General features: G+C 38.5%; 1 protein-coding gene across 2 annotated transcripts in view; it reads right to left on the bottom strand.

Moving 5' to 3' along the window:
• The window catches only part of TRAK1 (trafficking kinesin protein 1), a 103,499-nt gene extending 95,430 nt beyond the window's left edge, over positions 1–8,069 (bottom strand). The window contains exon 1 of one of the 2 annotated variants that reach the window (XM_042044259.1): positions 7,996–8,069. The gene's annotated coding sequence lies outside the window, so the exon portion shown is untranslated. The remainder of the gene's footprint in view (positions 1–7,995) is intronic. The other variant, XM_042044260.1, reaches the window with a different exon arrangement.
• Positions 8,070–15,325: the final 7,256 nt, after the last annotated feature.

The raw sequence follows: 15,325 nt of genomic DNA, 5'->3' as shown, positions 1-15,325 counted from the left end.
TCAGGTAAGAGACTGGTTCTGCCAGAACCGACCATGAAACTCCAAGTAAACACCACAGCATACACCCATATGGTCTACCACAGAATCCTACTGCTCATTAAGTGCCCATACAGCCATGTTGATATGGAATACAAGGGTCTTTCACAGCTCCCACTGATTTCTGACCATCCATGCTACATCTACAGTAAGACAACAAATCACTTAACAACTGGCAGTATGCTCTGGGTTTTTTGGTCTGTTTTGGTGGGGTTTTTTTGCAAGTTCTCAAAAAACTTTTGCGTAATAGTGCCATTTCACAGACTTCCATTCTTCCTCAGTCTTTACATTGTGTTCAGACCTGAATGCACTGAAGAACAAAGCTGTTCATTTTCAAAGGGCCCTATACAGAGATATCAATTTATAGTGCAATTAAGAAACCACATAAACCTCAAACATACAGCTAGAACAAAGACTACTATTTTCTTGCTGCTGCAGTTCATTTGTGACTTACTGGAGGGTGTTTAGATGCAGGTTTCTGAATTCTGACAGATTTTTCCTCTTTCCCCTTGTACAAGTTTATTCTCATTCAATAAGAAGCTTGTTTTTGCAGTCATGCATCACAAAACTACATCGCTGAAGATACATGAATCTATTCTGCTCAGTTCTTAGAATTTATACATCTATTTACAAATCAGGTCGGAATAATGTAGAATGTGCATTAGTGCACAGTGGCAGTGTACATTCCTACAGATGAAAGCAGGAAGGGAATTTGAGCATCCTCTACCCTTGGTCCAAACATGCATGCAGGTAATACAGCTGCACAGTGCTGCCAGGACATTCACAGCGCAAAGTTAAAGGCAACTAGTGAGGACACTGACCACATCATTTTTATGTTATTCAGCACAATCATCAGGATCAGCAGAGACACACATGCCATCAGGCCTTTAAAACCAAGTATTTCATGTTTAGCTATCATAGTACAGTTTGGATTCATCACCAATTCCCTCTGCTGCAAGGCAAGGGACACCACCATAACCACCAGGTTGTAACCATTATGGCCTGTACTCTTCAGACAAATTACAAACAGCTGTAAAAATAAAACCGAACTTCAGCTAAGCAGATTTGCAAATTATCCAGAATACATCACACATTCTACCTGACAGTGGGCAGAAAATACCCAATTCAACCAAACTCAAGTGCCATTGCAAAATTTTCCTACAAACATCCTATACAGACACTATACTGCACCACTGGATGAAGCCCCAAAAAATCCACCACACAACAGCACATGTAGCACAAAAGTTGCCCATCACACAATACTGTGAGCAGGACCAATGCCTACCAGTCAAAACAAAGAGAGAACATTCAGCATGAACCCATCCTGACTGGTCTGAGGAAAGACAAATATCTTCTAAGTTATTTTCAAGTAAGAAAGGGACAAGCTTTTTCATATCAAATAAATGACAATACTCCAGTATAAAGAGATAATATGGTGGAACATATAAAACCTAACCTTAAATAAAAATAAGAAAGAAGGATGATCCTTCAGTTCAGCATGCCTGCAAACCTTCTGTTACTTTATGAACACTGTCAGTAGCAACTGACACAGCCTACCTTACTTCATCTTTGGTGTCCTACAGCAATGAAATACACATCACTGAAACGTGTCTGGTATGTGGCAGCATTCCCAGGTATGTCATTTAGAGAAGTCTCAAACACTCTGAATCCCATTTTAAATTCTCCACCCACAGGTTTTCTTTGCAAAGATAAACTTGAAAGAAAAATGCATTCACTCAGCCATGTATGTGGAGACTGAAAGACTGGGGATGACCTTTGATTATAGCACTAAAACAAAACACACATTAAAAGTAAGAAAAAGCTGGAAGAGAGGAAAAGCACAGCAACTTACTTAGGCGAGTCCCACTAGCTATTCCATCTGGAAAAAACAGCAACTTTCATCACATAAGCATGTAAACTGGTGGGCCTTCTTGTGCTTTCTGGTATTTTTCTAACTCAGCAATCTTTTTACATAATAGTTCTATGAACAAAATAGGTCAAATTGAGCCTCATGGGAGTTTTACCAAATTTCAAACATTAAAAAGCTTCTTGCAGCTGAGTATTATGGTCAAATTAAAGGTTCCACAATTTAAAACAATTTGCTTTTTCACTGGCACTCTTGTCTGCATTAGCTTCCCTTGGTTACTGCACAGTCAGGAAAACGTCTGGTATATTAGCAAATGCAGTGAACAGATTAATATAACTCTGACTTCATACAAACTGTCTCAGGTCAGAGCCTTTCCACTACTGCAGAGTGAAGAGCAGCAGTTCTCAGATTCACTCTAGTTAAAAGGTGTCGAGATTTGGGCAGCCCTTGAACATCATCATAGTGAAAACGGAAGTTTCCACTCATGCAATTCTACCAGTTTTGCCTCAGTAACACAGAGATTATTCCCAGCCAAACACAGTTTTACAAACCTGAGAGATGTGCCTTTTCTTTGCAAGTTACCAGGAAAGAACAAAGCAGTCAAAAATAGAAAAAGATGGATGGGAATGAAAGGTACCATTTCCCACTCTCCCATTCCAATCCATTGGCAGGCAGCTCCCTTTTCCAGCCCTCTGCCATGGCTCTGTCCCTCAGTGACTCTAAAGAGTCTCACCAGACTGCTAAAAATAACTTCTCAACTACAAGACATGCACATTATCAGCGGAAAACATTTCTGAGAACTTAGTAACAGCCCCACAGCTCAGTCTGATGACAAGAGAGACTGAAAAGGCAGACTAAAGAATGGCTGCTGAGGTAGGGAAGCCCTTACTGCATACCCATCCATGACCATCACAGACACACACTTTTTTTCCCCAGGTTACAGGTATTTTACAGGCAATCTCAGAAAGCTGAGGTTTTTGCATTATAAGCAATACTGACTTTAAAATCTAAATATGTTAGAATCACATTGATAATTTGAATTTAATGCATTTAAATATATATTGCTTTGCAATTCAGCAGTCTTCCATTATGGTTTCTGTGCAAGTCTTCAGAAGCAACATGTAATAATACATGTAACATTTTGTAAGCAAGTGCAATGCTCTTGACATTCGAAGTTATTTTTCTTGCTATAAAACAGTAATAAAACAGGGGATTAAAAGACCTGCCCAGGTTATTTCTGTATGGATACCTGTATTGTGGGTTTTCCTGCTTCATTGTTACTGTGATCACTACAGAAAAATGCACATGAAATCCTTTATTACCTAAAGCCCCAAGCTACAGAATCAAAGACCAGTTAGTCTCCCAAAAGGTATGTGAAGCACACTGCCATCAAGGCTTGAGAAAGAAGAATAATTTTGATGGCACTTTATGAAATGGAAAGAGTGCTTCAACACCAAAAATACCCTGTTACTTGTTCATCTTAGAAAATCTGTATTTGTGATTTTTTAATTCAAAAGCAATTTGCCATCTCTCAGAAAGACACAGAAAAAGTCAGCAAGACTTAAGAGACTTCAGACACAAAACTGTCCTGCCTGTGTATACCACAAACTTCTGCAACTTCCACCACTCAGCGCTACCAGAGAAGAATACTGTGACTTTTTTAAAAAAGATGAACAACACGGTTCTTTTGTCATTACAGCAAAAACTCTGCAACCAGTCACTAAAAGCCTTGGTCTGACTCTTATTCCCCACCTTAATCTACATGGTTCTAGAAGTTATCTTTGTTCACTGAGAACTTAAGTAGTCGAACATTCACCATCAGTTAAAAAAATTTTTGAACATGAAGGTGTCCGACTTACTCTGGTTTTGTCAGGTTTTGTTGAGGTATTTCAGCCGTTCACATGGAGGACAACACTCTTTCCTTCATAACATTACTTCTCAAACTAAATTCTCGAGTTACAAAATTACAAATCCATAAGTACAATTACATATAATGAACGGTGACAGCATTAAAGGCTGTAATTTTAGGAAGACTCAGAGTGATATCAACCACCTACTCCAGATACATTTTTTCTTGTACAGTTAAAATCCCCCACTGCTTCCCGACCAACAGTATGATTTTATCCCAAATAAATTTCTGGTAAGAGCTGAAGTGATACTTGAAAACCTGATTTTTTTTTAAAGTAAAGATTTAAGAGTGTGGGTGGCTTTTCTTTCCTAAAGCCTGATGGAAATTTTAACAAAGCACAACTTTCCATGGCTACTGTAAACACAGAGGGAATCCACCCGTCCATTTGTTTTTCCCATGACACTTCCATCAGAGGGCAAGTCACAGCAGTTACCCTGTGACCTTCCTACTGATATTTTGTTAATGACCAGACAAGAAACAAGGAGTTTTCTGAACACAGTTAAAAACTGGCGTGCTGTTGATGTAATAGCTATAATTTGAAGCTACAGTATTGGAAGACAAACAAACTAGTTCTAAGACATAAAGAGAAAGGAAACAAAAAAGAAAAAAGAAAGAAAGGGAAAAGAGTAGAAATCCCAGTGACCTTGCATCTTTCAGAAGTCACCAATGCCTCTCAGCAAGCAGAAGAATATCCTGACCAGAGTCACTACTCATTTCACATTCCCAGTCAAAGTTATCAGGAGCAGCACCAAAGTTTACTGAAGACTCCACTGAAAGCTGACCAAATCAAAACAAATGCCAGTATCAAAAGGCCAGTTTTTCTTCACTCTCCCTGGTACAGTCAGGTGTAGTTGTGCAGTAACAACTGCCATTTTACTGCATTTCCTGAGAATAAAGAGTGGGGTTAAGGGAGGGAAGCAAACAAACAATCTGACCAGGAACAAATAAAAATAAGCTCAAGGTCTCTTATATCAATACATGCCTATATTAGACTTTCCACATGATATCTGAGCTGCCTATATTAAGCCTTTCAAGCCAGTCTTCCACTAAATTAAGCTCTTGAGTGGCTTAAAGTTCACATGATTTTTAGAGCCTATCTAGGCAGCTATTCTTTCTGCATCTCCTCTATTGAAAGTTTCTTTATGCTACATTTTTCACCTTCAGTTCCATTTCTCTGATGAAACTTTGAATGTGTTAAGTCACGTGACATCAGGAAGCACATTTCATCTCTTTTAGAGAAAAAGGATTTCAGAATGAGGTGGGATCAAAGGCAAGAGTGTCACAGTTGATGACAAAATAGTTTCAGTACTTAAAAATCTAACAACATGGAACCCAAAAGGTGAAATACACTCTCATCACTTCTAATCCTCACGTTTTCCCAGTAATTCCTGTAACAGCCTCATGATGACTTGAAGGAAATCTGTACTGCTCTAAAAGGCCACATACCCACCTCAGTCTTTAATTTCATATTTGAATTGTCTCAGAATAATTCCAACGAGAAGTCCTAGTTAGGAAGGCTAATAAATGTATTATTAAATCAGTCTAAATGCTTTCAGTTCTGTTTAAACATTTAAGTTACTCTATTTCCTTGCTAGTCTGTACAGACTGCAAGTTTTAATACAGATCTACTGTTTGCTTTCATCCAAGCTCCCTTCATATGTGTAGAACCAAACTGCTCATTGAACAAGACCTCCTGTTTCTTACAGGACCTTTGACATCAATTTCATCTGCGTTCTACTTTCCTTCCTACTACACAGTTCACCAGAAAGAAACACAATTTATTTCAATTGCACTCCATTTCATAGCAGTACATACATTAAACAGCAACACCTGGGATACAGGATGGGGTATGGCAGGGGGTTTAGGGTTTGAGAAGAAAATATTGTTGAAAATATTTCTTTTACCCTGTTCCTTTAGAAAGACTTTCGCCATACAAACTGAAAATTGCTCAACACCTGTGCAAAGCAGCTGTTCCTCTGTATTTTAGAGATAAATATAAATAAATAAATAAATAAATAAAAATCAGTGCAGACAAATTCCGAGCCACCCTGTGATGAATACAAACACCCTACTGGAAGTAGACTTATCTTAAAGAAGAAAGAAGTGCAGGTAAGTTAAGTAAACATGGAGAAAAATCCATTGTATTCAGTGTATCTGTATGCTCTTTATCAGGAGGTGAAATGGGAATTTACAAGAGGAAAAAAAAGTGAGCCATAGAGAAACGAACAAGAAGAACCTATCAGATGTATTTTGCTCTAAAACACTTTAGATTTTTTTAGTCTAATCCCTAAGGACGTGGCCTTCTACTAGAATTTAAGTGCAATTCTGTTGCCAATATAATCCTACCTGAACTAGTGGGGACAGAGGGGGGAGTAAAAAGAACCAACAATAAGGGTATTCTTTCTGTCTGATATGACCTCCATCTCTGCCCAACTACAATTACACTCCTACACTTTGCAATGTCATGTTACAAATGCTAAAAGCTCTACAAAAACATCTCATTTTCTTCCCTCTGCTTTCCTACAATAGTCTGAAAACAATTGTAGCACTGAGATTTTTGAGTGTGTTATGGATTTTAGGTATTGCAGGTAGTGCACATCCAAAGTATTTTTATAAAGCTTTTAAATGCAAAGCTTTTCATTAGGAAATGTCATCTTCCTTCAAGTCAGTCAATCACAGACCAAGGAACAGCTATTATGGGCATTATTTCAAAGCTAAAAAGCTCCCAATGATAGAAGAGCCCTTTAAACTACTTTGGCTCCAAGCTGAAGTGGGTTTTATAACGAAGAACATGTGAAAAATGAAGTTAAACTTTATTAGGAGCAGTTGCAAATATTTTTTTACAAGTTCACCGAGCATACTCATTCTTTTAACTGAGTTCAGGCACAGCCAAGTTGTGCAGAAGCAAAAAGAACTAGTAAATTATAAAAAGTTGCTCCTTGTTTGATTATAGCAACAAAGATCAAGTTGGGGGGGAAGGACCTAAAGAGCTTTCCTGCCTTTCAGCCACCAAAATATAAGAACATAACTCTCCAACAGCAATCTAATATTCCAGAGCCATTGGACTTAAAAACTGTTCTTAAAAAAAAGTTCTACAAAGAACATAGTTCATATTGCTCATAATTTAGGAATAATTTTGAACTGTTTTGCTTTTTTTCCCCTGTTTTAAAGTTCTGGTTTTAAATTTAGATACATATAAGAAAAGCAAACTCAAATTGCATCCAGAAAACAAGCTTAATAAAATGACAACAACCCTAGTTCAAGTCCTCATATTTCAAAGGAAACACCCATGTCTAAGCTCCTTATATTGTAAGAATTTTCATTTTAACAGAATGAAGTCCAGGATATCAGTTAGACAGGCATCACTAATGGCATACTTCAATAAATGGGCTAAGAGCTACCAAATTACCTATCAGCATATATACAAAGATTAATACACATACAATATAAATATTAACACCAGGATTGTCAAGAGAAATCAGTGACAGATTAATTGTCCTACAAATATAGGACAATTTGAGTACCTCAAGTAAGTGCAATTTCTTTGCAGCTGAAAGCCTAAAAAACTGTGCAAGTAATTCCTCTTGCACCAAGCTGCCTGTTTCCAACACAGCACATTTAACAATAATACCACAACTTAAGAGACCTGATGCCCAAAGCAGTTTTATCTGTAACCTTAAAATAATAGCTATCTCAGATTCCTTCTGGTTTATTCTCAAAAAAATCTCATGGTGGTAAATAACATGCCAGTTTACTAATGTTAGATGTGGAGGCAGGGAGGGAGGCAACCACAGTAAACAGTGATCCTTGACCCACTGAAGCACAGTACACTGTCAATAACCTACTTTTGAACATCAAAGCATAAGTCTATATCCCTGCCCCACCAGTCTAAAGCTGCATCTGAGAACACAACAGCAGCTCAGCTCAGCAGTATTTGAGAAAGACGCCAGGCAGCGTTATGCAGTGCAATAGTCGAAAAACAGCATTCAGCTGAACTGCTGAGTAAGGGAAAATGAAAAGTACTAAAGCAGTGTTTGCCATGCTCCTTTCCTTTGTCTGAGTTAATTTAAAACATGGCTAGCAATGCCTCTGCACACACACTACATACATCAGTCAAAGCTCAGCTCTAGGAGCGACAAACAGTATTACAGGGATTACAGCTCCATAACAGCCCCTGCTGTACCTGGTTTTCAACTCCTTTTGCTCCTGATCATCTGTACAGCATTCTTCCTGTCTGGTGTCTCCTCTTCCCCACCAGAATCTCACCATTTGGCTAGCAGGCTTGCTTTAAGTGTCGCTTCTATTTGTGTTTCCCCCACATGAACAGTTCTTGATGCTGTAAGGTCATTTGAATGCAATTGTAACTTTGGCTCACGGACAAGTTTCCTCACCCTCTCTTGGCAGAGCAGCTACACAAACTACCAAACTGAATCAAACAGGGTTAGGCTACTCCTCTTTTCAGTCTGCTGCATTAAAACCTTGATCTTTTAAATGCGTATTATGATATCTACATTCTTAACCATGTCCAAAATTTTTATTTTGAGCACAAAGCAGTATAGACAACCATACACAAAAATCCTCTGGACAGAACAGATGGTAGCAAATCTTTTCCTTTTAAAGATCATGAAAACACTGCAAAGTGTTTCCAGAGTCTCCACAAAAGTAGTAAGATTTATCTACACAGCAAAATAAAGCCATACTTTAAAACCGCATACATCTCAAAAGACTAAGGCTTTCTGCTGCATGTCTTGAAACACTCATGGAAAACAGAGCTATGAGTTCATCAGGCAATCACACATGTACTCCAACAAATTAAAGCCCTTTTTCCTGAAATTACCCTTCAAAGTAAAGCCAGTCACAAACTCTGCCCTTCTCAAAATGGCTTTTTTATGTAGGGTATGACCTGTCACCTCAACAAACTTCTGAGATTTAAGAATTTGGAAATATTTTATTGTTCTTCAAGAAAACTGTGAGCAATTTCCTTTATCTTAACTTCTCCTCCAAGACAAGTCACAACAGTTCTTCTCAGCTAGCCTCCTGTTCCCTCACATTAAGGACAAGTTTGCCATTGCAGCCACCTCTTCTCCCAGCAGCAATTTTTTTTGTGGACAGATCCAACTGAAAATAAAGTGTCAAAACAATGGATATGTAAACATTGTTTTCCAGGGCCAAGCCTGCACCAAGAATAAACTTTCGAATCTTTGTAGATATGAAATGCAATTCCCTCTGTGAAAAAAAAGTATTCCAAACCAGATGCTCCTTCAGACAAAAGAACAAATAATACAATTTTAAATATTTCTCATCTGATTTTGCTTATTAGAAGTCACCTCCCCAGTCATGACTAACAAAATAGATTTTTAAAAGTTCAGTTGTAATTAATCAAAAGGCTCACACCTACATCAGTGGTTAATTACACTGCTTCCCACTGCATCAAGCTTTTGGCTCCTGACAACTCTAATCAAAAATATCCTCTTAGAAGTCCCTTCCAACCAAAACAATTCTGATTCTCTGATTATTCCTCGGTTCCAAATTGAACCTAGATACACAACTTGTCATTTACTGTATCAGTGAAGCTGCAGGTATTCCCAGTGCCTTTTCACACCACTGTTTTCCTGCTTCACAACAGTCCTGATTCCAAGTTTTAACATACTAAAGTGCACAACTGTTCCAAGCATCAGGCTATGATTACAGCAGACTGAAATTCACCATATGGTGAATGGTGGATTTGATGAGTTGACTTACATTTGCAAATATAATTCTATTCCCATGTGCATTTCTATACTTTATCATAAGCCTGAACTGAAACACCTGCAATAAAAGAAATTAAATTTGAGCCTGATCGTGAAGCAAGAAGACTTAAAGTAAAAACAAATAAAAATTTTTCACACAACTGAAGTCTCTTTTATTCCCAGAGAATGCAAGAAAGTAAAAAAAGGAAGGAAAGAAATACAGCAATAGACCTTCAGCAATCAGTTAAAGACAACCCAGAACAAACACTTGCAGCAATATGCAAATACAGCACTTCCAGTGGTCAGGGAAGGGAATATAATCCTCTTCTCAGGGCTGGAATTGCAGAAAAAAGTGTTTCTTTTCAGCAACATGCAGAACTAACAGAGATTTCCTGTTCATACCCTTTCTGTACAAGTTGGGATTTCAACAGATATTTCCCCAAAATCACAGCAGGTAATAAAGTATCTTGTGAAAAATCTAATTTTTGTTTTCATTAATTTTTAAGTTAAGTTGCAAAACAGTTTTTCTGAGAAGTAAGAGTTTTTCAACCAACGCTTTTCTTTTAAGTTTCCCAATGAGTCCATGTAATTACCATTTCCCATCTGTCTTGCCCACGTATCTTCAGCAGCAGGAACACTTGCTGACACTATAATCAAGAATGAACTGGCAGTTAGATTATTTATCTTATGCCAGATTGTGCCACTGTTAAAATAAGAGAGAAATTAGGATTTAACTCTAGTTGACTGGCAACTAAATCTTGTATAGATATAGACAGATTTAGGCTATTTACACACAGATTTTTATGAGATCACCTTGCTGACACAATACAATCTCCAAAGCCTCAAGACATTAACCAAGTGTCTCCTGCCTACCCATCAAACATTGTGTCAACATAGTAGCAACAATTCAGCGCTGCATGACCTGTACCATCCATCTACTCACGCTGCACATCCTCAAGACTGTGCTTTGTGATAGTACAGCAAAGTTATTTCAAGTAATTTATGTCCACTGTCTGGCACATCTATTCTTTGATAATCCATTTGCTATGGGAATAAACACCCCAATCAAAAAATCCCCCACCTTTATAATTAGCCTACATGCAAAGCACAAAATTCTTGATTTCCTTTACTTACAATGTATTTCAATTCAATGCTTCTCAATTATTTTATTTTATTAGTTTGCAATATAACTTTCACTACCATCTTAGCTTGGTGGTAAAGAATGAAAAGGTCATTGTCTTTAAAAATAATCTAGAGAGACTGGAGGAAGGAGTCACTTGCCTGTGCTAATAACTAGTGTTGCTTTACTAATGCAAGGTCATAAAAGTTTGTCCTCTGTAGTAACTGGTATTGGGCCCAATGAGTGTTAAGATCCAAACTGAAAAAATGAACCAAGAAAGTTTACCGAGAAAACTGTGGATCATTTTTTCCGGTGAAGATATCCCCTACACCACCCTTTCATACCCACACAAGCAAATATGTGTTCAGTCTGAAATCCTCCCCCTGCAGCTTCTCTGAAAACACTATGTAAGCAGGATAAATTACTACACAGAACTAGAACATTTGGAATGTGTCTCAGCTTTTCAGATAACCAGGCATAGTCAGTAAAGAGCAGATTATTCCCTGAGCAAGTGGGCAGAGTAGTAGACTAATATTAAAAGTATAAAATAATTTATATGGCTACTGTAAGAAAGCTGTAAGCCAAATACAAAGTTCAGAATTTATATAAAAACATTTAAGCCAAAACCAGACAAAGTTCAGAACTAATTTAGAGATATTTAAGATCTTCCAAAAATAGGCTTGAGGAACACAGGAACTGTTTCCACTTTGTTCCTCATCTAATGCACATTTGTGGTCTAGTATCAAAGTAAGTTAAAAGCAACTCAACCTCAAAAATAAGACTAAAACAAAAGCAGTTTTTCCCCCAAATACTCCTTTTCTGTTCTGGCAATCCTACACCCCAAAAACAAAAACCAAAGCAACCACCATCCACACACCCCACCAAACACACAACTGAAGAAAAACACATGGGCCTTTTACCAATCTGCACAATATAGACAGAAAAACACCCTGGGGGTAGAAGTAGAAAGCAACAGATCCTTCCCTGCCTCCGTTTTGAATGGTATCCCTATGGCAGTACCCAATTCACCTCCATCAATGAGTTACACAAAAAGGTCAACCAGCTGAATTCACCTGCTCCAGATAACCAGCAGGGAGAGTTTTACTGAGGACTAAAACAAACCAAAGACATCCTGAGCTCTCCTTCCCGCCTCTGTCCTCTTTCTCTACACACAGTGCTCTCACTCCACACAACCACACTACACAAGACACTAGTAGCTGCAAGCGTGTCTCCATGCGATGTGTCAAGTAAACAACTGGTTTCCAATCTGAATCAACCACTCTGGGTCATTCTTCTTATTCAAAGATGAAAAGAACAGGTTCTTTCTTACTCTGAAGTGTGCAAATTTTCTTCCTTTGAATTACATCAAACAATTCATGCCTAGGTTTTACAACATATGCCAGCGTGAACAAAGCAGGAAGTTTACGTTTAAAAGGAACCATACCATTCAGTGTTAGCATGAAAGGGCAGAGTACAAGGCAAGCAATGATGCTTACACAAGGTATCTGAATGAAAATGGCTCTTGGGGAAAAGAGGAATTATTAGAGAGTTCAGCATACATTTGATAGCCTTACACAGGAGCCCATGCCAGGGACCTGCAGGGACTGGCTGAGGAGCAGAGATCAGAGCCAGGCACAGTCAGGCTGTGGTAACAGGCAGCAGCTGCAGCAGGCTGCATCAAACATTCAGTACATCTACCCCTACCCCTGCGGGAGCCTCATTTTCCAGATGGCAAACAGGTACGAAAGACTGTATGGCTTTTTTCTGAAATCAGTTTAAAGAAAGGCAGACAGCACAAACTGAATAGATTGTCAGCTGGTTTGAAATCAGAACTGGCTTGGTGTCATCCCGATTATGCTAAAAGGCCCCAAGACAGTGTCAGGATGTTCCCAGTACAAAAGCAGAGAGCATGCATATGCTGTCCCTCCCTCAGGTCCAAATTCCCTCTGCCTCCAAATCTCTTACTAAATACTGGCTGTAACTATTAAAAACAAAATATTTTAGAATAGACATTAGATTAAAAGCAAAGGTAAGAATTCAATATTTACATTTTCACCCACAATCATACAAAAAAATTAAGATAAGTGTGCTTTAGGGAGTAGATAAAAGTAGCAGCTGAGTTCTCATCTAAGTTATCTTAACATTACTGAAGACAATTCCAACAAACTCCTGTATGCCTCTAAGCAGTCTAACCTTTGCTCTTGTCTCTGCCAATCCAAAACACTAAACTGATCTCTCCATTTTTCAAATGTCACCACTTAACCATCAGGATTTTCAAGACTGAGTTTATGTAGCAGTGAAGTCAACCAAAGGTCCAATTCTGCCCTCAGTTACAGTCTAGCAAATCCAGTTTAGTATAGCTGTGTTACTTTGGATTTACATAACAGTAGCAGTGCAATGGAGTACAATATAAAACTGAAAGCTACCAGCTAAAAGACAATTTAAATTAACATTTTGACTGCATAAGTTTAAACTTTTTGGTTGGTTGGGAGTGGTAAACACTAAGTCTCCACCAAGAAAAGTATTCTTATCAGTGAGACAAGCTAAGCTAAATTACTTATACTCCAACAACCCCATCTATCCACACATATCCACAGAACATCTAACCTCTCCATTTGACAGCCCAGTGTTGTATTCAGATATGGCACCATTTAATTATGAACTGGATTGCTACAAGAGAATAGCACAGTTAACTTACTGCTGTTTAATGAGCACACTCTTGTTAGTTGTGAATACATTCACTGTACTCATTAAATCAGGAGGCACTGGAGTTCTGAATACATCATTAAAAGGATCCAGGAATGCTGCTGCTTTGTTCAGCATGACTACATGCTCTGCTTGACAGTTGAAAAATGAGCAAGAAATGTAAGCCCCTTCCTGTTGGGCCAGCAGATCTAATTTTAAACTAGGACAAGGGAGAGAGAGTGGGAGATCTGCTTCTTCAGAGCTTCACTCATTTCAGAACACAAATTTCTCCTCCTACTTCTGACTTGAAGCTGAAACATGCTCAGTACTGTAAGATAGCAATAAAAAGAAATGTCAAGCTTGGGGAAGGGAGGGCTATTTAAAAAATAAATTACTAAGTAAACAAACAAATCCACAGTCCATTTTCAATACACCCAAGGAGTATGCATTAATCTATCAACCTGCCAATTAGCAAAATGAACCTTCATTAAACAAATACATGCATACCCCTAACATGGTAGTTCCCACACTATTTACAATACATTGATTAAGGCTGAAGAAGGAGTGAAACTGACTAGTAAGCTCCCGTACATTCTCACAGAGGAGACTTAGAACATATGTTCAGTGAGATGATGAGTTTTGCTCCATCTACCCACAAAGATACACATCCACTTGAGAACTTACGTGTCTAAAGCATTCTGGAGTTACAGAGAAATTAAAATATAACTGTCAACCATTCAGCTCAAATCCATTGCCTGGAAGCACTTTCTACCAAAGGAAGTATGGGAACCAACATCACTGATGGCATTACTAGAGTTGCAGGGCATCCTGGAAGCTAAGATTTAACCAGCACAACTGCTTCCTCTGAGCACATCCTTGGAAGAGGAAAATGCATTTCTGGAACATGTTTATAACAAACCTTCCTTCTCACATCCTCCCACCTCGTGCACAGAGAACCGAACAGGTTGCTGAAGTTCAGAACCGGGGGAAGAAGGGGGAGCTGACCCAGGCTTAATACTCTCAGTACAAGGCTGTGCAAGACTCAACCACTTTAATCCAAGCAATTATTTTTCAGTTAGAAAGTAGTTGATACTGTAAGAAGCTATATAAATACTCCATTCTAGTCAAACAAGGACTGCCACGAACGAAGGCAAGCTTAATACCACAAGTGCATTTAGCCCAGTCTCCACATCGTGCACATGTGACAGTTCACCTCTAACCTGAGAAAAACATGTTCCAACCAGTCATGTTAGCAAATTAGGACTTTGCTTGCTCCAGGCTTCAAAGCAAACCTCTGGAGCTCATCAAGATCCCAATTTTCCCAGTTTTGCCAACAAAATAATCTTCAGGAAAAAATCCTTCTGATTAAGCAGTCAGGATTAATGCAACATGCCATCACTAATCCTCTTAAATTTTCTCTGGGTCCCACACTGTAATCTCAGTAACACAGGAGAAACTGTTCTTTTCATAGGAGCTATGTGACTGTGGGGACTGTCACAATCTTATTCAAGTAGCAACTGTTACTCACTGCTATCAACTTGAGCTATCAACACACAAGTTTCAGCACACAATCCTGCTTACTTGGGGTGCAACCACAGAGCTGTACTCTCAAATGACCAGGTATAAACTGTAAAACAGCACTCATCCACATCAACCACCACAGACTTCTAGGGTTACATCTCATTGCTCCCCACAGCGCAGTACATGGATGCACTTAGCTCTTTTAGATCGTAATGTGGAAGAAACCTGAAGAACTACCTGGCTTTCCAATGGTTTAAAATAACACCACTACCAGAAGGTAGAAAGATTAACAGTTTGGAGATAGGGAAATCGAAAGGAGAAATCACATTCAGACTAGATCCAGAGATGTATCCCTTATCAGCAATATGCACCTACAAGTGCATCAGAGCATTTGATTAAAATCCCAGTGACTTAGGAAGAATGAAAAAAACCAAAAACCTTGAGGTCTCCAACACTGT

The sequence above is a fragment of the Corvus kubaryi genome, unplaced genomic scaffold (assembly GCF_017639235.1).
Source record: "Corvus kubaryi isolate FWS band 111438036 unplaced genomic scaffold, C.kubaryi_AGA036_p1.0 37398, whole genome shotgun sequence".
NCBI lineage: Eukaryota > Metazoa > Chordata > Aves > Passeriformes > Corvidae > Corvus > Corvus kubaryi.
The sequence above is the reverse complement of the archived record's forward strand: the minus strand, read 5'-3'. Positions and strand labels throughout refer to the sequence as shown.